At 38.0% G+C, this 24,348-nt stretch overlaps 1 pseudogene across 1 annotated transcript in view; it reads left to right on the forward strand.

Annotated features, from left to right (window-relative positions):
* Window positions 1-644: 644 nt before the first annotated feature.
* Window positions 645-24,348, forward strand: part of LOC143623112 (uncharacterized) — a 29,398-nt pseudogene continuing 5,694 nt past the window's right edge. Inside the window, exons 1-4 of the transcript XR_013151837.1 lie at window positions 645-864; window positions 1,004-1,125; window positions 1,667-1,764; window positions 16,000-16,363. The product of XR_013151837.1 is annotated as an uncharacterized LOC143623112 (transcript). The remainder of the gene's footprint in view (window positions 865-1,003; window positions 1,126-1,666; window positions 1,765-15,999; window positions 16,364-24,348) is intronic.

The raw sequence follows: 24,348 nt of genomic DNA on the forward strand, positions 1-24,348 counted from the left end.
GGTCAGGCTGCGTTGAAAGCTGAATCGGGCAAAGTTGTTAAACACGAGAAAGCTTGTTTAGATTATCAACATGTTTTTCTACCATTTGTCTTTGACACATTTGGTTTTATGGCTCCAGAGGCTGTGAAATTTTTGAGTAGGGTTCAGCGTGTCGTAGATGAAACCTCTTCAGCTTTTAGGTCCCAAAGCTTCGTTTTTAGCAGGATTGGTTTTGCTATTCAAAAGGGGGTTGCGGCGCAGCTTGTTGTCCGTTTGCCTGCCACTTTATTGTAATCATCTTATAGTAAATTATATATATTATAAGACCCAAAACTAAAACTATATATCTATTTTGATAAAAGGAAAACAAAATCGGTAAATCCATGTAGTTTTAATCCTAAGACCTAATCCGTGTCTTGTAAGATGGTAATCGTCGCAACCCCATTTCGTCATCGACTACATTGTTGTCGACTTTTATATTTGGACGGCAGAAGTTTTACAGAGATTTATTGGAATATGCTTACAGATGGGTACCATATAATAATTATATATTACGAAATATACTAGGAATCTACTCTAAGCATACAATGATATTTGCCATTTTGTACCGCCAACAAGAAGATAGAGATAAAGGTATTAGAAATTGGCTGGATGAAGATATTTGAATCATATGGGGTTTGGCTTTTGAAACAAGTTTTGTTGTGAGAATGGAATACAACAACTCTTTGATGACGGGTCGTCTGATCTTGGCCTTCGATGCAACAAAAGATCGAAATGAGCAGGAGTTTATGAATGTTATTAAAGAGATTATATCGAGCGGTGGAGTGCTCAATCGGGGAGATACCATTGTTGTGTTTGGTGTTCTGCACAAGATTTCGCATCCCTGTAAGTGTGCATATTTCATCATGTATAGTATTGTGCTTTTGTTTTTGTTTTCGTTTTTTTTTTTTTTTTTTTTTTATCAACAGAAATTAGTGCATATGCTCGGGATTTCTAACGGATTAGTTTCGTTTTTGTTGCTCAGTTGGTGTCCAAATGCAGATAGATGGAGTCAACATAAGAGCTATGGAAGAGGAAATTCAATTAAAACTAGATATGTATGCCAAAATGCTAAGAAGAAGTGCCGAAGATTGTAAAGCAGAAGGGGTAACAAATGTTTTAACCATCTTGTGTCTGATGAAATACGACTTAATTTATGGTCTAGGAATCACCCATACCCCTCCATGGTTACATGCCCGTTGAAACTAATTGAACCGCATATATCAAATCAAGTCAACTGAAACAGTTGGGTTAATGGTTCCGTCAGATTTAATACATTGAACCGACTGTTTAACTTTGTTTATTTTATATACTTATTTCTAAAATATATATTTTAGGTATATGCCTTATAATTATTAACCATCTTTATCATTTTAATTGTTTTAATACAACATTTTTATAAAAAAAATTAAATAAAAATAAACTGCTTTAAACTGGTAAACCGACAAAAGTAAACCGCTAAATGGTCAATTTGACCGGTCCGATCAACCCACCTTACGCACCCGACCAATTTGGTTTGTTGTTTTCTGAAACCGCAAATAGCGGCACGGCTCGGATTTTTTGACAAAATGTGCCAAACCGGACTGTAAACATCCTAAGTGGCATGTGTTAAGTATGTTACTTCTCTTTTCTTCTACACATGATTTAGGTTGACATTGAAGTCAAAATTACTTGTGGAACTCCTATTAAGAAGATTATTCAACAAGAGGCTTTAGCTTGTAATGCAACATGGGTGGTCCTTGACAGGTAAGATTTTATTGTGATCTACTTTAAGCTTTAACTCATGCACGGTATTTAACAAATAGTATAGTTAAAAATAGTAAAGGGAAAATTCTTAATCCTTGACAATCATTGGATCAAATGCATTGCTTAGCCTTGATTAAGTTTCACATAATCTCAAAAGCGTTAACCTTCTAGTCCAATGGCATGGAGTCAGTGGTGGACCCAGAAATTTTTGTTAATGGGGTCTCATATTTTCGGTGTACAAAATTTTTAGGTTGGTTGTTGTTCGGGTGAGGTCGAGTTGAAGAACATAATAAAAAAACAATATCATAATAGAACATTCTTTCAATCATTACCACTCAACAGGTGTCACACCCTCAAAATCCACTAACAGAGTTTTACCGTCAGAGGGTGTGAACTAACAGGATCGGAATCATCAGTTATAATCAAACCATAAAATAAAGTTTCAAAACCATGAAAACGTTTACGAGTAATTAAATGCGGAAGCGTAAAAACCTTTAATCTAAAGTTGCGTCACGCAGGACGACTTAAAACCAATGATAACCGTTAAAAATAAGTTTGCATAATAAAAGCGTTTTCAAGCAATGCATGTCCTAAACCGCGCGTCCGCCTCGGCTACCTGATAATAACATACTAAAAGTGTCAACACAAGGTTGGTGAGTTCACAAATTATATAAAAATAAATCGTTTAGCGTTTGCGTTCAGCGTTTTGCGTTACAGCGTTTTGCGTTACAGCGTTTTGCGTTACAGATAGTGTTACGTCAATTATATATCTATAGGTAGCTAGCCTATAAAGCAAGTATTACTAAGTGTTCGACACCGAAGCTGACTCGTTTATTAAGTGCCTTGTCACCAGGTCCTCCAGACCATGGTACGTGTTAGCCAAAATTACACCCGCTCGACCTCCAGTCGAGTTTAGCGTTGAGTGGGGTTTGTCAAACCCAGTAGTACTACTCAACAGTGACTCGCTATTCTAAATATTAACCGGTTCGATGTGTAGGACTTCAAATGTTTCGTTTGCCACTTAGCCTTTACAAGTGATATATAATTTATAACAAAATCTTAAATGCGTTGTGGAGTATGTTATCTCCCCCAAGTGAAAAGCGTTTGAAAACAGTTTAAAGAGGGGAAAGTGAAACTCACTGTTTGCGAAGAATTTCCCAATTTAAATCACCAAGATGCGCGTCACCGAAAAACTCTCTCTAGCGTTCTAAAACAACAAGGAGATTTTTCTAAGTGTCGGAATATTATCGAGTCTCTAGACCCGGCACATAATACCTATGCACATAACATGTTTCGTGTTTCGTTTGTGAATCGTGTGTGACTTTAACAAGGGTATTTGTGATACATTACATATGCAAGCAATCATATACGTGTCGTGTATTCATAAAGTACATCACTAGCAGTTACTCCCCGTAAGGGCAATTTGGTCAACTCATAACAATTAACTAAACAACTATTCCCCACGAGGGCAATTTGGTCAAATCATTACAATCAATTAGCTATTATTCCCCGCAAGGGCATTTTGGTCAAAACACGACAATTAATTTGCAATCATTCCCCTCAGGGGCAATTTGGTCAAAACACAACAATAAATTAGCAAGTATCATGTTTCATGCATTTTCACAAAACTCAGCAGCTAGTTTCACCGAGACAGAAATCCTACTTGAAAGATTGTACTATTCCACCGATCATAGCATCTCAATTAATTTACCAAAAATCATCACAGAAGCATATATGTCTTAGGTTTCCAGAACATATTTAATTATATTTTTATTCCACATAATTTTCTCACAATAATCAAATCATTACAGCAAACTCATAACAGTCAAATTCATGCGCAACAGAATGTTGTTTGCAATTCCCGTTAAACGAAAAATCCAATAAATGCAAGACCACTTGGGCTAGGTTCCTAACTCAATGAGTCAACTTCCAGAAGTGGAACCAACCCAATTGGTCTCGTAGTTCATGAGATGCAACATTTACAAAGAAACCTAACAGCAGGTCTAACAGCTCAGCTTTGCACAACGTTTTTGTAAAATCATAAAAGCTAACTTCTACTTGTCCAAAAATTACAAGTTTATATTATTTAGAAACTAGACTCAACCTAGTTTACTGTAGTACCAATAATCTCAACCAATTTTCACGTTTACACTTCGTTACAGTCACTTAAACATCAATACATATTCTGTCCAGAAACTGTTTGCATCCAAACTCAATATATTAACAACCTATGAACTATCATACATTCATCTGATCCTCTAGACTCCATAAACACCATCCATGCACATCAATTACATATTACATACTTGATTAGGGTTTGTGTTTGAACTCAAATCAAAGACACAACAATTTACATGTAACAAGATTCAATCTAGTTATCAAATCATCATTCAAATAACAACAATCATATTAACTATACACACACACCAAAATCGGCTGTTATGGTTTACAATTAACCCAACAAACATCAAAATTAAGTAACAAGGATGTATAGGGTAATCAATTATACCTTCCTAGCACCTAGTTCTTCAATCACAAGCTTGATTTCTTGGTTGAATGTGTGTGTGAAGGCGACGGCAGCAAGGGTTTACAAGGGGGGGGGGGCCGATCGGGGTTGGGATAATAATAATAATAGTTAGGGTTTACTTGTTAATGATCTATTTATAAACACAACAAGTTACACTCAAGTCCCTCCACTTTCAATTTTTGTTTTTTTTCTAACTTAACTAACTTATTTCTTGTTTCTTGTCTAGCATTACACACAATATAATCAAGTAACACATATGTTAACACATAATTATTATGTTGACGTTTTTCGTTTAATCATCAATCGTTTGCGTCAACTCGTTTGCGTTTCGGTGCAAATCCCGAAAGACTACACATGTAGTAAGTGTTAAGCGTCATTTAAACCCTAGTTTAAATGTAATGAAGTGTGTGTTATAGATTCAGTGATCTTAAGTTTGAATTGACGGAGTTGAGTTAACGGAGTTAACCTGAAATTGACGATTGTCACATCATTCCCATGTTAAAGAATTTTCGTCCAGAAAATTTGAGTCAAGTCGTGATGAGTGTCTGAAAAAGTAAGAAAAATTTTCAGTTTGTCATATCCTCCCCTAGTAGAAAGAAATTTCGTCCCGAAATTTAATTCATACCTCCGGTAATGTCTGACGGTTTGCCGGGTTTCGCGGTTTTCTGTGTTTGGTTAGCCCTTCAAAAAGGTGAGGATACTTTTTCATCATTTGATCCTCGCGTTCCCGCGTGAACTCCGGTCCACGTCTCGAGTTCCAACGAACCTTAACGATTGGAATTTTGCTGTGCTTGAGCGTCTTAGTTTCCCAATCCAAAACCTCGACTGGTTCCTCAATGAAACGTAACTGTTCATCAACTTGCAGTTCCTCCAAAGGGACTACTTGGGTTTCATCAGATAGGCATTTCTTCAAATTGGACACGTGGAATACATTGTGTAGGCCACCGAGTTCCGTTGGTAGGTCCCGTCGGTACGCCACCGGACCAATGCGCTCAGTTATCCGGTAAGGACCAACATATCGTGGGTTGAGTTTGTTTCGCTTACCAAAGCGAACCACACCTTTCCAAGGTGAGACTTTGAGTAACACTCGATCATTCACTTGAAATTCGAGAGGTTTTCGGCGCTTGTCGGCGTAACTCTTTTGGCGATCTCGTGCTGCTGCCATGCGATTTCGGATTTGAACAATCTTTTCCGAAGTTTCGAGTACCAGTTTCGGACCAGTGATTTGGCTGTCACCCACCTCTGCCCAGCAGAGTGGTGATCGACACTTCCGTCCGTACAGCGCTTCAAACGGCGCTGCCTTAATACTTGCTTGGTAGCTGTTATTATACGAAAATTCTACCAAAGGTAAGTGAGGTTCCCAACTTTTTCCGAAATCCAATACGCAGGCACGCAACATATCCTCCAGGGTCTGAATAGTTTGTTCACTTTGCCCATCCGTCTGAGGATGGTATGCTGTGCTCATATCAAGACGGGTGCCTAGCGCGCTTTGCAGCGACTTCCAAAAGTGCGACGTGAAACGAGAATCTTGATCGGAAATGATCGAGACAGGCACTCCGTGTCTAGACACCACTTCTTTCATGTAAACACGAGTTAGTCTTTCCATTTTGTGCGATTCCTTAATCGCTAAGAAGTGTGCAGACTTAGTCAACCGGTCAACGATCACCCAGATGGTATTTCATCCCGTCGGTGTCTTAGGTAAACCCGTGATAAAATCCATTGAGATGTGTTCCCATTTCCACATTGGGAGTTCCGGTTGTTGCAGTAGACCAGATGGTTTCTGGTATTCTATCTTGACTCTGGCACAAGTCAAGCATTTGCTCACGTAGGTGGCAATGTCGGCTTTCATGTTCGGCCACCAGTAAAGTGCCTTTAAATCATGATAGATTTTATCTGAGCCAGGGTGGATAGAATATCGGGACTTATGTGCTTCGTCCATCACTAGAGTTCTCAACTCTCCGAATCGTGGAACCCAAATCCGGTTCTCAAAATATCGGACCCCGTCCGATCTGGTTTCAAGTTGCTTGTTCATGCCCCGCATGAGTTCCGATGGAAGATTATCATCTTTCAAGGCTTCGAGTTGGGCATCGCGAATTTGATCGGGTAGGTTGGCATGAATCGTGAGTTGCAATGCTCGCACTCGTCTGGGTTTATCTGTTTCTTTTCTGCTGAGGGCGTCAGCCACTACATTGGCCTTGCCAGGGTGGTACTTGATGGCAAGAACCGCATTCCAATATCAAAACAAAAAAAAAGTAACAAACGATAAAGTTATATGGTCATTACACACAGCAATTATACTCTTTGCTTATAAATATACAGAGTACTACAATAAGTATGACATAAACAAACTGCATTACAATAAAGAGTATCTAAAAGCTTGACCCACTTGAACATAGTCAGCATACTTCATAAGTTCATAGTACCATATCAATTTATTATATTTGCATAATACTATACTATACGTTTAAATTGAAACCTGAACTATTATGTAAGGCCCCGGTCCCAGTGCCCTACATTGACGTTGAATTTACTCATAAACACACTTCTAAATTTAAGAATGAATTAAAACTTTTCGCAGAATAATAAATAACAACCAATCGTTACATAAGTCTTAAAATTTAAACAAGAGAAAATTACTGTTTGCCTCCCTGGAAAACAACGTCGCGAGATGGAATAACCACTGAAAAAGAATTTGCACAAAATGGACCACTGGATTTCTCGGGCAGGTATTTTTGACTCCCACCGTTAATCAAACCACCGTTGACCATCCAGTTGACCTGTGTAATGACTATTATGCCATTTCAAGCTGCGCAATTATAACAACTATGTTTCAAATAATTAACAAATGTACCCCTGCAACCTAATTCCCTCCAAAATATTTAAAAAATCATTTTTTATTATTTATATCACTGACCCAACCCCAAAACGAAACGAACCTATATAATTTACTTTTTTATTTATAATAAAATATTATTTATTATTTATACTTTTCACCCGAAAACAACGAAACGGACCTATATATTTCATTTTATTTATATACGTTTCACCAGAAAACAATGAAACGAACCTATATATTTCACATTTTTTATATAAGCTTTTCACCCGAACCAACCCCGAAAACATCCAAACAAACCCGAACCCGAACCGACCCCAAAAACATCCAAACAAACCCGATCCCGAAACGACCCCAAAAACATCCAAATGAACCGATATATTTCATTTTTTATATAAGTTTTTCACCCGAATCGACCCTGAAAACATCCAAACGAACCGATATATTACATATAACAAAACACCCAAATTCTAAACTTCGGGATTTTACATATAACGAGTCGAACTCTGTAACATCCGGCTTCTCGCACCACCAATATTGTCTGCTCTGCTCACGGATATGTTTTTGGTTGCCCAAAACGCGTTGGTGATTGAAGAGGCAGGACATTACTTATGAACCAGTGATCTCTCTTGTCCACGGCCGATGTGGGATAGCCTAAGAGTCTGACAATGTTGTGTTTGCAAAGGGTGTTACAGACAACCCCCCATTGGACTCATCGTCCTTGATGAGGCATGTCCCAACATCCCAAACGGCACAAGAGTGGCTCTGATACCAACTGTAACATCCGGCCCCTCGCACCACCAATATTGTCCGCTCTGCCCACGAAGAGCTCACGGATTTGTTTTTGGTTGCCCAAAACGCGTTGGTGATTGAAGAGGCAGGACATTACTTATGAACCAGTGATCTCTCTTGTCCACGGCCGATATGGGATAGCCTAAGAGTGGGACAATGTTGTGTTTGCCAAGGGTGTTACAAACTCGAACACTATGGAGGGAGCTGTGGGCCAAGATTCCACCTCCAACGGTAGGTGATAAGGGCTTCCCCTGCTAACGTAATCACAAATCAAATTTTGATTCTAGGAATCCGGATCCGGACTCGAAGATTGATTTCAATCAGGACTCCAAAGAGATCCCGATTGTAATTTACATTCAATATCAAAACCATTGTGACGGACGTGGGAGCGGCTAAGGGGTGCGACAGACGGGGGGGCCGGGGACGGACGCACGGGGGAGCCAGGGAGTGCGACGGGTGAGCGGAGACGGGTGATGACGGGAAGTGCGACAGTGGTGAGGTGAGGTGTGCCGGGAAGTGAGACAGTGGTGAGGTGAGGTAGTGGCCGGTGTTGGAGTGTGAGGTGTGAATGTGGAAGGAAGAAGATGGTGATATATAAGGAAGCAAGAAGATGGTGATTTGGTTACGGAAGAGGTAAGGAAGCATGAAGGTGGAAAGAAGGAAGGGTGGAGAAAGAAAGAGTGTGGAGGAAGAATGTGGAGGAGGAAGAATACCCGGTGATGATCAGACTGCCATTTTTCCTGATAAGCCGGTTTTCCAATCTCATTAAAAAAATAATAAACAGAATGGCATAGATATATCACCCAATTTTTCATTTGTAAAAAGTCTAAAATACCCTCCCAAATAATGGCGATTAACGGAAAAAATTAACGGTGGGCATCAAAAAAACCCGCCCGAGAAATCCAGTGGTCCATTATGCGCAAATTCTTTTTCAGTGGTTATTCCATCTCACGACGTTATTTTCCAGGGAGGCAAATGGTAATTTTCTCTTTAAACAATATAAAATGTGTCTTTAAGTTCAAAATATCATAAATTAAGTATTCAGATGCCAGCTTCTTTATTCTTTTGTCATGTGCACCTCTTCAAGCCTGTTGTCTCATCATACTCACCTACGTGCATACTAAAAGTCAGCTACGCTGAGTGAGTTCTAATTAATCAAGCAACATACAATACGTTCACACTTATATACATACCCAAATATATGTATATATTACATACTTAACTTGTTCATCGTACTTTCGTACAAACATCCATACATTCATTCTTTCATACTTAAATGATATATGCATAACTATCATTTCATTTTAAAGAGCATTCTGCCCTATAACCTCACAGATATTGTAAGGGTCTGGTCCCTAACACCACATATATTATAAGGGTCTGGTCCCAAACGTCACAGATATAATAAGGGTATGGTCCCTAACATCACATATATTATAAGGATCTGGTCCATATCCTTACAGATATTATTAGGGTCTGCTCCGTTTATTCCATGCAACCATAACCATGTCGTCTTTCATATTTCATATAATTACATGCATACTTTTAACATTTCTATAACATTTAAACATTGTTCATAAAACATTCATATGGCATACACTTACCGCTTAAGGTAAGTGTATTAACTAATCACAATGAGTATGCACACAGCCCCGAAAACATGACAAGAAAATGGGGCTAGAAACTCAACTGGACCCGGTTGCATTCAAAACTAACGGTAATTCCCTTCTTTAGTTGTACACGGCTAACTGTTAATCATATATATATATATATATATATATATATATGTGTGTGTGTGTGTTAATTAATCGTGCAACTAGCTAACAAAACTAACCAAGTTAGTAACTTAGTTAGTTAAACCTACTTAATAAGTTAAGGCGCGTTCGTTTAGTTTAACGAATCTAACGGGGTTACTTATATATATATATATATATATATATATATATATATATATATATATATATAAGGGAGAGATATTTTGAGAACTTGATGAGTTGTAAGAACTCAATTTTGGACCACACATTTAATTAAATGATATGAATATGTGGCTGAGATTAAATTTAATTAAAAAATGAATCAGGGGGAGAATAAGTATTATTGATGATTACTCAGGTTTAAATGTTAATTACCCATGTGTAATAAGTCGATTCGGTGTGTAAAAAAATACTGTAATTTTCTGCGCATTACTTACACTTACGTATTACACATGTGTAAAAAATATTTTTTTTAAAAATTGTTACGTTGAGTTCTTTCGAGTTCTTAAAACTCAAAGCGGATCTCAAAAGTAATCAATCCTATATATACACACATACACACACGCGCGCGCGCGCGCGCGCACACACACACACACATATATATATATATATATCTTTTATTCCCGGTTAACTTGTCATCTAAAAAGTTATCTTGAATTAGGGGGGTTGAATGAGATCGGTTAACTTGGTTAATCATGTTGGACTAGCTTTGGGCTAATTAGTGAATAGGCTTAATCAGCTCTTTGGGCTTGGCTAGGTCAGGCCCAGCAGGCCATGATAGAATCTGGGCTCAAGCGGATCGACACAGAATCCAATCAAATCGAATCAAGCCAGACAAATCGAAATGGATCCAATCGAATCGAATCCTAAATCAACCAACCCATCCCCCTTTGAACTGATCTGCATTGGCTCCAAAATGACTGGCGGGAACCAGGAATCGAACTCGGGACCTCCCATTCACAAAGCCACTCTCCCACCATGCTGCCAAGGCAGCTTGGTGTTAAGATATCTGATCTCGATTCTTATATCCTCAACTTGATCTGTCTCCATCCTTCACTTCCTATCTACTTGATGTTGTTGCTACGATTTATTATTATTATTATTATTATTATTATTATTATTATATTATTGTTTATATTATATTATTATTATTATCATCATTTTGCATATGCTGTCGTTGCAGCTTATTACTATTATTACTAACTAGGAAGATTCCCAGCGCGTTGCGTCGAGTTGATGTTATTGACAATCGTACTCGTATAACTTATTAAATCGTGCATTGCGTCAAGATGAATTCGATCGATTCCAGGTTATGAAACCAGTAATTAACCCCCCTCCCCTAAAAAAATAAATAAATAAAACTTTGTTAACGAATATGCAACAAATTAGCATAACAAAACATGTGTTGCGGTTACGAACCGATAACACTTCAGTTGGTATCTGGTTACGAACAAAAAAAAAATGCATACCATAAATTTGTCCACTCTTAAACACAACAATTTAACATATTTAAATTTTAAACAAAATGTGGCGAACAAAAACATGTGCGTAGCATTTGCGACCAGATACGAATTCGTTGTTTATGGAATCGAGGGACAAACAAAAATGATAAAAAAAAACCCACGTGTTGCGTTTGCGAATTAACGCGAATTTAATCGGAATCGACGTTGTTGAGACTAAATCATACATAAAAAACCATGTGTTGCGGTAGTGAACCGACACAGGTTCGGTTGGTAACATGTTACGACTCCGAAATTAAAGCAATAAGTTAATTCGTCCACGCTCAAAATACAACAAATTAATATATTTACATGAAAAAACACCGTGGCGAAAACCAAATATATACGCACGCTATGGCTTTGACCTGACGCGAATTTGTTCAAAAACGATGGACTAAAACAAACACACGGGAAAAAACCTTAGGTTGTGACTGCGAGCCGGCGCGAATTTGGCCAGAATCATTTGATGGTATCAATGATAAAAAAACCCCTGTATTTTACAGCAACGAACCAACACGAATATGAAAACATGAAACAAATTGAAAGCAAATAAGAAATTTGGCGACCAATCATGTGATTGCGTCTCCAAACTTTTTATTATTATATATAATATGTTGTTGTTGTTATTATTATTATTATTAAGTATACTTATTATTTCACAAAATCATTATTATTGCTATGCTTACTAACAAACTTATCCTGATCTAGCTTGTTTTTGGATAAAGTTCAAACCTTTATCTTTTCAAAGCCTCGTTTGGCTAGATCTAGAAATGTCAAATGAGCGGAATTAAACGAATGAATCTCTATTATGGAACATACCTCACACCGATCTAAGTCTTGAACGTTATATTACTTGTCAAGACGCTCGAATCACTCACATCTTCGGTTCTCCCTTGGATCGAATCCGGAAAGGAAGAAGATGCTTGTGTGTGTTTTGAGTGTTTGTTGGTAAAAACGGAAAGTGGCTAGGGTTTAAGGGCTTAAGGGGTACATATATTCCTTAAGTTCATGGACCTTAGGCCCATTAACACACTAGTCCATGATTTATTTTAAGTCCATCACTATTAAAGCCTACCATCCTTTATATTATTTTATTATTCATTTAACGATGGTTAAATAAGCGAAAATGAATAACATTATTTCTTTATTTATTATTTTAGAAACGTCGGATGTTACATATTGCATAAACTGCATTGTTAAAAAAAGGTTAACGGTTATTTAGTTCGGTTTTCGGTATGGTTATGGATTCTACAACTTTACAAAACGCTGAATTTAGTTTCCGTATAAACCGATTGACAGTTTCGGTCAAACATTTTGGGAGTTACTTTGTAGTTGTATCTGTTTAACAAATCTTGGGATTCAAATCGGTTATTCAGTTTGAAACCTATTAAACTGGAAATCAAGCTATATTTAAAGCATCTCAAACCTTAATATTGAAAAGCATGCATAAACATAATTTAACATGATAACGTACACACAAAAACTAAAAAGATAACCGCTTTGTGTTACCGGAACCACAAAAAACACCAACCAAACGCAAAAACAAAGATGAACAACATAGATATTCTGTCGAACAACTGGGGTGCAACACATCAAACAAACATAATAATCCTCAAAAACTGAGATTCAAACATCAGACTAACAAGAGGAAAAAACGATTCAAATAAGACGCCTTTCAAGTTAAGCCTGAAATTTAAGTTGTACGACCTAAATTCAAAAGCTTTCAATATCGCTAAACTTCTGCTCATTCTCGAGAGTTGAAGCACATGACAGGATTGCAGGGAGATGCGAAATAAATCACACAAATAATCTTATTTTTTGTGCCTTCTACCAGCATGGCAACAACATCAATAACCATTCGCCATCGGTCTCCGATCGCCTTGATTTTCAAAGCATGAAGTTGGAGATGTAGAGAGTGATAATTTGGAAGGAGAGGGAGAGAGAGAAGCATAATCAGATTGTGATGGTATGGTAGGAAAGAGAAGGCAACATGTATGAAGATAACGTGTTGGTGGCAGGTAACATGGAAAAGCTCAAACATGTAATAACAAAGTACAACACTTAATCCACATGTTACAAAATAGAAATGCACAATCCTCCCAGTATTGTTATTATATAATTATAAATATGCAGGCCATCGAAAAGTTAACCAATCCCACAATTTTTTGGACTAGATGTATATGTCTGCTTGATTTATTAGATTCGTCACAGTAAATTATATTTTTTATTATATATACAAAAACACGTGATACGGTTTATTCAAGACAAACGTTGATCTCCCAATTACACAAGAGAATACGAGAAAATAGACCATAATAATTCTTTCTTATTCTATTTCTTAAACAAGATTACAATATATAGAAAAACAAAGACATAAAAATTGAAAAAAGATAAACAATAAGGAAACATAATTTAACCATAATAAGGAAACTAAGGAAAAGAAAAACTTAAATAATAATAATAATAACAATAATAATAATAAACTTCTTAATGTAATAGGATCGTATCAATTCCCGACCCCTTGAACACGACATTTTCCTTAAGGACTGAATGTCATTTCCATGGCGGTCGCCACTCGAGCCATACAACGCAAGTGGGGCGGTCTCAATGTAGCCACGGTGGCCACAATTTGAGTCTTGCAGTGCTATACCCGATCTTCATATTTGTGGTAGGGTATTGCTTCGCGAAAAATCATGTTTTTTCTCATCAGAAGTTTGCAACAAATTTTGGCTGAATGGACAAAAGTTGTACTTGGTGGTGTGTTTTTCCTTTTGATGATAAAAAAATTTAACAACCTTTAATAGTTTCTTTACGGTTTTCAGTCCACCAATTGGGATAGAAACAAAGGTTTTTGACACCGATTTGGTTGTTTAAGTTGATGGAAGTGGTTGAGGTGGAATCGGGGGGTGGCGGCGGGGTAGCGGTGCGGGTGGCGGTGTGGTTGAAGACGTAGAAACATTGCTAAGTTCAATCGAACCAGGGTTATCTAGGGCACTAATACAAAGTTGATAAAACAATGCATCACTGAAAATATCCCATGTGATGATGTCTGAACTCCGATGCCAACCATTGAACCACCCGAATGGTTCATCAGCGAAGGATTCAACAACATAGGGAAACCGCTCGTCGCCATAGATCGCGTAAAAGATAAAATACCGTTCGGCTTGAGATATCCATAGAGCGGGATTAGATCCAATAAAAAGAGGCAATCGTGGATGCTCCCAAAAGAGTTCTTCCAATACCATATAGGCTAAGGCTCAATGAAAACACCAATCGGTACGGTATATTCGAGACAATCGTTAATCTCCCAAAAACACAAGAGAAGAAGAGAAAATAGACCAAAAATAATAATTCTTTCTTATACTTTTTCTTAAACGAGATTACAATATATAGAAAACAAAGGCATAAAAATAGAAAATGATATACAATAAGGAAACGTTATTTGACTATAAAGAGAACTAAATAAAAGATACAAATAATAATAATAATAATCATCATCATCTTTGGTAATGTTAAAATACAAAGTACAACAATAATGAGAAGGGTGAGAAAAATCTAATTCATTGATCTTAAATTTGAATTGTGAAAATCAATTTAAAAATAAAAATTAATGAAAATGCCATTAAGATACTAACTCACTTATTATGACTTTTTCCCTCCACATGTAAGACACATGTCAATTCCCCAATTATTATAAAACGTCCATAATTTTTTCATACGACATTTTTCTATAAAAATAAATCACCATAATAACAAGCGTTTTTTTCATCTTTAATATGAATATCATATTGTTAAACAAAAAATAAATAAAATAGTGGGTTTTTTATATTGTATTATTAGGTTGTTCATTATGCTTTTTAATTGAGTTTTTTTAATGCGTTGTGTTATAGATTTGGTCATTGTGTTTTTCAACTGATACTCATATTTAAGATAAAATTAGAACAAAGATTACATCATTGTATCTTTTTGTTCGTCATTGTGTCTTCGTGCTCAAAATTTGTTTTTCTACTTATCATTTCGTTTTAGTCATTCTGTAATACGTTCATTGTGTTTTGTTCGGAAATGACATGTGACATTTACTTATTTTAAGAAAAATTGTATTATGTTCATTGTGTATTACATTCAAGTCATTGTGTAATATGTATTTTTCATTGTGTTTTACGTTTCAAGTCATTGTGTTATATGTATTCATATTGTGTTTTACATTTCAAGTTATTGTGTAATATGTATTCAACATTGTGTTTTACATTTCAAGTTATTGTGTAATATGTATTCAACATTGTGTTTTATGAATTAGATAATTTGTTGGTATTTTTCATTATATTTACAAATTATTATTACATAACAGTGTTATTGGTACTTAAAAAACACAATGACGAAAAAACACAATGACAAACAGAAAGACACAATTGTAAGCAAAAAGACACAATGACGTAATTTTTGTTTTAATTTATATATAACAAAGTTATACTCATATTAAGGATAGAAAAAACGTGTAATTATGGTGAATTTTTTTATTTTTTTAAATAGTATATGAAAAAGTTATAGACGTTTTAAAATGATGAGGGAATTAACATGTGAATTGCTTGTGAAGAGAGAAAAATGTGTACTATTACTTTTGTACCCTTTTTCCTTTGGTCCCCACTTGGCGCATGTCAAACAATTATGGCTTCTCACACTTTTCATTTTTATTGGCATTTGTAGAATAACCCAACCCTAATAAACTTATTAATGTAACAGGATCGTATCAACACACCGGTTATTTTACCCTTTTTGGTGACTTAATCATTTTTCTAAACAACGTAACGTATTTTATTTGATGCTTGACAGACATTTGAAACGAGATGTGAGGTTTTACCAAGGTCAAATCCACTGCAAACTCGCCACAGTTTTAGATAACTTGAAAATAAAGGCTTTGACTACCGAGCCTACTATAGACACAGATAACACAGAAGTCAAAGTGGTTCTTTACAGGTCTAAGCATGTTCAACTGTCAGCTCCTCCACATCCACAGGATAATGAAAATGTCGACCAGTTAGTTATCTCCCATAGCTACTCCGCAGCATCATTTAGCTCCATTGAAAACCTTGAAATGCCTTCAAAGAAACTTCCGTCTTCATCAATTTTCAAACCCTTGGTCAAAGTTCCATATTGTCTAGTGATATTGATATCGCATCAAAGCAAGATGTGTCAGGTCAGAGAGTTAATGTTAGAGGTTTTAGACTAAGGGGGTGTGGGGGCTTTGGTAGGGGCTCCAGCAGAGCCAAGAACCAATAATATTATGACGTGTGGCAGAGAGAGAAACTGGATAAGGGGGAGTTGGAGCCCCTGGTGTGGAGGGGCTCCAGCAAGGGCTCCAGCGAAATTTTTTTTTAATTTTTTTTATAAATATATTCAAATAACATATTATTAAAAAAACACATAAAATATTAAAAAAAACACACATTAATAAAAAAACACATTAATATCTAAAATTCAAATTACAAAAAAAAACATACTAAAAATTAAACAAACAATAATACTTAATAATAACACTAATCTAATACAAGATCATCGGGTCGCCTCGCCCACAAATGTTCAACCAACTCATGTCGAAGATTCCCGTGTGTCTCACGGCTCTTGATATTTGCTATGTTATGAAGTCTTTGTTGATCACTGATTGTGGACGGTTTTGGCGGAATGTCACCTTGGTAGTTTTGGCAGATAGCTTTGCCCTCGTCTTTTAACGTCATGTTGTGTAGGATCAGACATGTGTAGACGACGTCCATTATCCTCTCCCGAGTCCAATAACGTATCGGGTTCGTCAGCACATAATATTGTTTTTTTAGAACTCCAAAAGCTCTTTCAATATCTTTTCTAGCAGACTCTTGCTTCTTCGTAAAATACTTCCGTTTATCGGCGATTGGATCTGTAAAAGCTTTCACTAACAAAGCCCATTCGTTGTAAATACCATCAACCGGATAGTACCCGTACTTGAAGAGTTCTCCATATGCAACAAAAGCTTGAGGTGGTTCAACCCCGTCGATAAGGTCGTTGATCAAATGTGACTGATCGATAACATTAAGGTCGTTATTTGACCAAGCAACACCAAAAAAAGCATGCCAAAACCAAAGATCCTGTGACACCGCCGCCTCAAGTATAAGGGTCGGCCCTTCATGATCACCACGGTGGAACTGACCTCGCCAGGCCGTTGGACACATAGCCCATCCAACATGCGTACAATCGAGGCTACCTAGCATCCCAGGAAAACCATGTTTTTCTGCGTGCACCTCATATATGCGTTGGATGTCATACATTGTAGGTTTACGCAGATATCTCCGAGAGTAAATCGATATGACTCCTACGTATATAAATACGATATAAGTATATATATATCTATAGTTATAGGCATTAAAATAATCTATAAACATATAATATATATTAAAAAATGTAATAAATATTTAATAAAAACTAAAATTAATGTTTTTTACCTTGGCAGAAAAAATGAAGGGATTCATGTGCAACCCTTTTCGACATCTGTAAATACTCATCCAAAGCGTCCGACGAAATGCCATACGCTAATTGACGGATAGCAGCCGTGCATTTTTGAAGAGAGGTAAAACCGGGGAGACCCTTAGCATCCTCCCTTTGTTGAAAAAAGGGATACCGTGCCTCTAAATCACTTGCTATACGCATGAACAATTGTCTGCTCATTCGGAAACGAGTTCGAAAATCCGACTCCTCGTATACCGGTTGAGGGCTAAAATAATGCCTAATCAAAGTATCGTTAGCACCCGATCGATCCGATCACGAGGTGGTGCTCTAACTCTCGGGACTCGAGGTTGTTGGGCTTGATTTTGCAAAAGATCCACCACGGTTGCGGTCAAAACTACCCCTACTTGAAGAAGCAAATCATCCTCTTCGGAGGAGTCGGAATCAGACGAGAACCACGACATTTTTTTTTGTTAATTTTGAGAGGATTTTAGGAGAAAAGGTGTATAATTATGAAATGGAGTATATTTTATAAAGGTATATATTAAAAGTTTAAGAAAATATTTTTTTTTTAATTTAATACGAGCCAACGGCTCTTTTTGCTAAAAACAAGGTGACTTCCTCTCTCTCTTCTCCCGCTACCAAGCTCACGCCTGCCTCTATTTGCCCTCTAGCGCCCCTGGTGGTGTGGTGTTAGCGCCTGGGGCGAGAGCGGAGGGGCTCTAGCGCCCCCGTTGAAGCCCCCACACCCCTCAGTCTTACCTCTAAGGGGTGTTTTGGGTTTTGCTATATCTTTAACTGGCCACATGTTAAAATAAGGGATGCTATATACAAACACCACCCCCATATGTTTCATATAGGTCTGTATGAATCGCATATGCCATGCGTGACTGACAAGTGTACATTAGAAATAAAGAGACAACTGTTGGTAGCGTATATGACTTGTATAGCCCTATACGAGTTGTATAGGGTTTCAAAAGCTCATATAGAGGCTGATACCACATAAAACCTATATGGTTCATATAGGATCTATACGACATGTATAGAATCAGTTTGCAATATAAATTTGTGTCTATGCGATTTGTATAGTTCTATATAATTCGTATAGTGCTATACGGGAGGCACATAAAAAGAAACTAAAACATGACAACAGAAACTGATACAATTTAGGTCTTATATGACTCGTATAGGCCTATACGAGACTAGTGTGGTGTTTCTTATATATATAAATAGCTAAACAAAATGGGTCAAATGACTCGTACATATTGAATTTCCTCAAAATGTTCTTTTAATGTATGCAACCTTACAAAATCGTTCTATTTGAAGACCAAAAATGTTTATGAAACTCTTTATACAAACGTTACAAGTTTGAACAAAGTATCTCTAGTCAGCATGTTTGGATTTGTACCAAACATCATATATTTTTACCCGATCGAGGATTGTTTGAGAGGTTCAAGTTTTTATCCCTATACCCATCGTATAATTTAACTAAAATAAACATTTATAGATAAAAAATGTTCATTTTTCAAAAAAAGCCACTACATCATTTTCATCGTGTGTGTACTAGATTAGGTACATTTCAGAAGTGTTTTTAGAAAGAGAAGTACGAGAAGTCATTATAACCAATCATATTTTTTCCTTTACTTTTATCTTTAATTTATGCATGAGGGTATAGTTGTAATCTCTACAAATTTGTAAATATGGTAACTAGTAAATGTTGTAGGGGATTTCAAATAAAAATTTATTTTTATAGCAAACAAACAACCATTTTTTGAGTTTCGAATTTAACCATTTTTTATTATGATATATACATAATTCAAATTCCCATGATCGATACTTTTCTGTTTATAGATTATCAACAAACAAATATATATCTACTTTATTTTATTTTATTTTTAATGTGAAGATTTTTATCTAAATTACGCATACACACCTCGAAATACCACCTACACATTACATAAATGAACCTGCACACGATAAAAATTACACGTATACAATTCGAAATACCTCCTACACAGTATATATATGAACATACATATGATAAAATTACACACACACAATTCAAAATACCACATACACGATACATTTATTAACCTACATAGTACATACCTGAACCTACACAAGCAATTCAAAATACCACATATACAATACATATATTAACCTATATTGTACATAAATGAAGCCACACACGATAAAATTTACACATACAAAATTCGAAATATCACTTACAATACAGTATATATGTCGAAGCACGAGATGAATCTGACCTGATCCATGACGATGCTTTCCACGGATTTCGAGATGAACGAACCACGTCTTGATCTTCTTCTCCGGCTGGTTGGGATCTGCAATGACTTTTTGGGGGTGTGGAGGTAACCGCTAAGAAATCTCTAGAATCTCTTGTTCACAGACACAAAAATATGGTGGTGGCTCTTATTGAGAATGACCAACCCCTAATAAGGAGGTGGAGACCTCCTTATATAGGGAGCCTCATGGCCACCATCATGGTACCCTAATGGGCCTAGCCCAATTAGGTTACCTCCACAAAACCCCCTCAGCCCAATAACATTGTATTAGTACATATAATAAAATAAGCCAAACATAATAAATTTAGGGTCGTAAAACCGGGTTTAGTACCATACCCCTACAAGCCCCCCAAGTCCAGCGTTGCTCCTGGGCGCGTGAGCGTTTTGGTGGAGCGCTGGACTTTATGAGGTGTGATAGTGATGGTGCACTAGCATGAATAAGATATAGCATGCCGAATAATAAAAGCCAGTGCGCGAGGCGACTTACGAGCTATGAGAATAATAAAGCTTGCGCGCGAGGCGACTTATGAGCTATCAGAATAATAAAGCTTGCACGCGTGGCGACTTACGAGCTATAAGAATAATAAAGCTTGCGCGCGTGAGGCGACTTACGGGCTGTAAAAATAATGAGGCCTGCGCGTGAGGCGACTTATGGATCTATGAGAATAATGAAGCCTGCGCGCGTGGCGTCTTACGAGCTATAAGAATAATAAAAGCTTGCGCGCGAGGCGTCTTACGAGCTATAAGAATAATAAAAGCTTGCGCGCGAGGCGTCTTACGAGCTATATGAATAATAAAGCTTGCGCGCGTGAGGCGACTTACGAGCTGTAAAAATAATGAAGCCTGCGCGCGAGGCGACTTACGGATCTATGAGAATAAAGAAGCCTGCGCGCGTGGCGTTTTACGAGCTATAAGAATAATAAAAGCTTGCGCGCGAGGCGTCTTACGAGCTATAAGAATAATAAAAGCTTGCGCGCGAGGCGTCTTACGAGCTATAGGAATAATAAAGCTTGCGCACGTGAGGCGACTTACGAGCTGTCAAAATAATGAAGCCTGCGCGCGAGACGACTTATGGATCTATGAGAATAATGAAGCCTGCGCGCGTGGCGTCTTACGAGCTATAAGAATAATAAAAGCTTGCGCGTGAGGCGTCTTACGAGCTATAAGAATAATAAAAGCTTGCGCGCGAGGCGTCTTACGAGCTATATGAATAATAAAGCTTGCGCACGTGAGGCGACTTACGAGCTGTCAAAATAATGAAGCCTGCGCGCGAGACGACTTATGGATCTATGAGAATAATGAAGCCTGCGCGCGTGGCGTCTTACGAGCTATAAGAATAATAAAAGCTTGCGCGCGAGGCGTCTTACGAGCTATAAGAATAATAAAAGCTTGCGCGCGAGGCGTCTTACGAGCTATATGAATAATAAAGCTTGCGCGCGTGAGGCGACTTACGAGCTGTGAAAATAATGAAGTCTGCGCGCGAGGCGACTTACGGATCTATGAGAATAATGAAGCCTGCGCGCGTGGCGTCTTACGAGCTGTAAAAATAATGAAGCCTGCGCTCGAGGCGACTTACGGATCTATGAGAATAATGAAGCCTGCGCGCTTGGCGTCTTACGAGCTATAAAATGATGATAATGACTGGCCCACAAGGGCCTCCTCCGCGCAGGATGAATATCCCAGCCTGTTTTCAAAATAATAATGGAGGCACAAATGGCCGGATAATAATAATGATGTCATAGGTGTTTGTGTGGCTCGTAGCCGAACCTGCAAAAACATGTCAACTAAAGGTGGATGTATTGCATGGTTCCCATCCTCGGGCAAATTATGAGGTGTGCCCAACCTTTAAGCTTGGCGCGTGGCCTATGGGTTTATGAGGATTCCCAACCTTTAAGTTTGGCGCGTAGCCATATGGGATATTATGAGGATTCCCAACCTTTAAGTATGGCGCGTAGCCATATGGGATATGAGGATTCCCAACCTTTAAGTATGGCGCGTAGCCATATGGGATATTATGAGGATTCCCAATCCTTTAAGTATGGCGCGTAGCCATATGGGATATTATGAGGATTCCCAACCTTTAAGTATGGCGCGTAGCCATATGGGATATTATGAGGATTCCCAACCTTTAAGTATGGCGCGTAGCCATATGGGATATTATGAGGATTCCCAACCTTTAAGTATGGCGCGTAGCCATATGGGATATTATGAGGATTCCCAACCTTTAAGTATGGCGCTTAGCCATATGGGATATTATGAGGATTCCCAACCTTTAAGTATGGCGCGTAGCCATATGAGTACAATCATGGTTGTTCTTATCCTGATTTGGATTAGACTGTTCATTTGTTATGTCGCTTACGCGCGGCCTGCGCAATGTCTCCTTTATTCTCACGCGCAGATGTGGTGCGTGAGCGTGCATGATGCGTGAGCATCTAATATGCATGAGCGTACGTGAAGCCCAATAACATATGTGATGCGTGAGCATATGAGATGCGCGAGCATGTGATATGCGTGAGCATACGTGATGCGCGAGCATACGTGATGCGTGAGCATATGTGGTATGCGTGAGCATACGTGACACGCGTGAGCATGCGTGAGGCGTGAGCATGTGATATGCGTGAGCTGTGGCGTAGAGTAATCGCCGGGAGCGCGCATGCGATCCGCTGTGGCGTAGAGTAATCGCCCGGAGCGCGCATGCGACCCGCTGTGGCGTAGAGTGATCGTCGGGAGCGCGCATGCGACCCGCTGTGACGTAGAGTGATCGCCGGGAGCGCGCATGCGACCCGCTGTGGCGTAGAGTGATCGCCGGGAGCGCGCATGCGACCCGCTGTGACGTAGAGTGATCGCCGCGGGCGCGCATGCGGAATCTGAAGTTGATCCACAGGGAGCGATTTTGATCCGCGGTGGCGCGCACGATCTAGAGATTTTGAATATCCACATCAGGTAGGTTTTATGTAAACCCAACAGATCTAATAGGATTTATAGATCTATGAATATGAAGTGTGACTGTTGCTCAAACGAACCCAGATCTGAAAAAATCATAACTAGATTTGGTATATTTCACTTAGAAAAAACACAGATCTAAGGGTTTTCCCCAAAAGTTCGGTGGTATTTCTTCCTGTGTATTTCCAGATCTGGAAGTATTTTTTAGATCTACGGATTTTTGGATTTCCATAGAACATATCTGAAAGAAGAAACCGTAGACCCGAGATATTGATGAACAGATCGAAGGTCCGAGACGAGAAGCGAAGCGTGGTTCATTGCGGTCCCACGGATGGCGCCAATGTCGAAGCACGAGATGAATCTGACCTGATCCATGACGATGCTTTCCACGGATTTCGAGATGAACGAACCACGTCTTGATCTTCTTCTCCGGCTGGTTGGGATCTGCAATGACTTTTTGGGGGTGTGGAGGTGACCGCTAAGAAATCTCTAGGATCTCTTGTTCACAGACACAAAAATATGGTGGTGGCTCTTATTGAGAATGACCAACCCCTAATAAGGAGGTGGAGACCTCCTTATATAGGGAGCCTCATAGCCACCATCATGGTACCCTAATGGGCCTAGCCCAATTAGGGTTACCTCCACAAAACCCCCTCAGCCCAATAACATTGTATTAGTCCATATAATAAAATAAGCCAAACATAATAAATTTAGGGTCGTAAAACCGGGTTTAGTACCATACCCCTACAATATATATGAACCTATACAGTACAAAATAACCATTTCTTTATTACATCAAACTACAAAATAACCTATACAGTACATCAAACTACATCAAAGAATGTGCCGACATAATTCTTTTTCATGGTTCCCTTAACTGCTTTATAAGTTTTTCCTCAACAAAATCCTGCAAGAATGCATAGCAAAATAACATTACGGGTATTTTTGGCAAAACTAGCTGGTAGCTGTAGCTGGAAGCTGGTGGCTTGTGGATTGAAGCTGATAGCTGTAGCTTTTTTAGATATATTTAGATGTTTGGCAGAGTAGCTGAAGCTTTTAATAAAATGTATAAAATTACAAAAATGGGCTTAGCTAAAAACAATAATAATTAATGTATTTATATTGGAAGGTTATTTAAGTAGATTAAAATACTAAAAGGTTGTAGCTCTTTCTAAACACTACTAGTAGAAGCTTTAAGCTTTATCTTCTGACTTTAAGCTTCAAGCTCCTTAAACCAAACAAAACTTTTAATTGAATAGAAGTTTTTTCTTAAAAACTTGGAGGTAGAAGCTCTTAAAAGCTTTCTGCCAAAATACCCTACATAAATTACTCTAAATAACAAATTTCATGTACCAATTAGGTAATTTACATGAAAAATTAAATGAACAAAAAACCCCACGTAACCTAACTGAAGTAACCGAACCCAACTCCGAAAGCATGGGCTTGGTTTTTTTTGTCT

The sequence above is a fragment of the Bidens hawaiensis genome, unplaced genomic scaffold (assembly GCF_021521415.1).
Source record: "Bidens hawaiensis isolate Kalapana, Puna unplaced genomic scaffold, B.hawaiensis_p1.1 tig00003291_1, whole genome shotgun sequence".
Lineage (NCBI taxonomy): Eukaryota > Viridiplantae > Streptophyta > Magnoliopsida > Asterales > Asteraceae > Bidens > Bidens hawaiensis.